Source organism: Dermacentor silvarum, chromosome 1, assembly GCF_013339745.2.
Source record: "Dermacentor silvarum isolate Dsil-2018 chromosome 1, BIME_Dsil_1.4, whole genome shotgun sequence".
NCBI lineage: Eukaryota > Metazoa > Arthropoda > Arachnida > Ixodida > Ixodidae > Dermacentor > Dermacentor silvarum.
The window spans coordinates 13,030,837-13,032,803 of NC_051154.1; positions in this window are offsets into that span (position 1 = coordinate 13,030,837).

Consider the following 1,967-nt stretch of genomic DNA (forward strand, 5'->3'; position numbering starts at 1 on the left):
TTCTGCATGAAGAGAGTTTGCTCGATTTCGCAAAGTGCGTACGTTCATTCGCACTTCCGCAGCTTGGCTGCTCTAGCCATGAAAAAGAGAATTTGTCTGAAGTGGTCAAGTTATATATCTTGTTAAGGTTCAGATTTTTTGTTAAGGGCCTGAACAAGGAAATAGAAGGTCAAAGGCAGCAACCGAAATTCCGTAAGTTGCGCCGCTGCTAGTAGCGTGAACTGGTTGGACCCCTTTCTGTAGTACCTGATTTGTTCTATTATTGTGTTCAGTGTTCTGTAAATAAAGTACTTTAGGTTTGATGTCCGCAGTAAATACAGACTTGCCCCGATCTTTGTTTTCATATTTTTATCATGTTTTATAGTGTCCAGATATCCCTATAGATCTAATTCAGTTATCACTGGCCCGACTCATTGGGACAGAGCACTTAAACAGTGGTGTGAAATACAGCTTTGTCAGAAGAAGCTGGTTTATTCAGGATGTAAAATGAGAAACAGGTTAAATTGCTGGCATGCTTCGCGCATACCACCTTTACGTGCTGCGTTGAATACAGTGCTTCAGTTCTTAACATCTCACTGATCTATCTGATAAGTGGGTTAGTTGAATTATAAGGAAGCTCTTGGGATCGGAGGACACCAGGGGGCGCCGACTAGTGCGGACGTACAAACATCGGCTCCTGCTTCTTTAAATGATTTCGGTCCAAAAATTGTTGTGCTTGCTGTTGACTTTTGTGGTTCCTGACGCGGCAAGTTACGAGGATCACGCCGATACCAAATTTTTGTCGGTGAGTGGTCCCTTTGCTGATTTTTCAAGACTTTTTGTCCGGACAACGCCGCTCGGCCGCTAGGCCTACTTCTCCGGCGTAGACGCGGCGGAGGAGCGTCTCCCCGCGCGGCCGTGCCTCTTATTCCCAAGATGTCCATGCAAATCACAGTGGAGGGGGAGGATATCACCCCTGAAGAGTGCCTGGAGTCCGGGTGGACTACGGCCATTTCAAAACGCAAGACGCAAGGAACGCACGCGCCGGGAGGGCAGACGAGTTCGACACAACGCGGCGGCAGCACCGGCGGGGCCCGCACTACCACCGGCGGGGCCCGCACTACCACCGGCGTGAAAAAGCGTATCGTCGCTGCGTCGAGGCTCCCCCGTCTGCCGAGGGAGCACTACAGGATCATTGTTAGGCCCAGGGGAGGCCTAAACGTCAAAAACATGAGTCAAATCAAGGTGGCCCATGCTCTCGCATCGGCGGCGCAGCTCCCTCCAGCCGAGATCACCCACGATATCGTATGTCCCAATGTCATGCAAAACATTTTGGTCGTGAGTACGCCGGCGGAGAAGAACGCATGGGCATGCTCTAGAGTGGAGACAATTACGGTTGGAGTGGCAAACTACGAGGTGAGCTCCTACTTGGCAGCGCCGAACAACACGTGCGAGGGGGTCGTCAGAGCTGTCGATCTCGACTTCGACGGAGAACAGCTCAGAGACATGATTGTGCAGCCCAGGAATCCCAAGGCCCTGGAGGTCAAGCGTATCAAGAACACGACTACGGCCGTCGTCTTCTTTGATGGCCTAAATGTACCCAATTACATCATGTGTGGACCAAGCATGCTTCGCTGCACGCTCTACCGCAGACAAACGGACGTGTGCTACGCCTGCGGAAGGCTGGGACACCGAGCCGACGTCTGCCCGACGCCCGAAAAGACAATCTGCAGGGGGTGCGGCATTGCAACCCCGGCCGAAGACCACGTTTGTACGCCAGAATGCGCCCTGTGTGAGGGCCCTCATCCCACTGCGGACAAGCCGTGTAAGCAGCGGTTTCAAATACCGTACGTCGTTCGCAGACGAAGAAGGGAGCACCAGCGAACCAAGCCACCTGCGTCGCCCGTCAGAGAACGCGACCAGAGCAGGTCACCCTCGAGGGGACGCTCCGAGACGCCACGCGCGAATCAAGCACTGCAGCTTGCTTG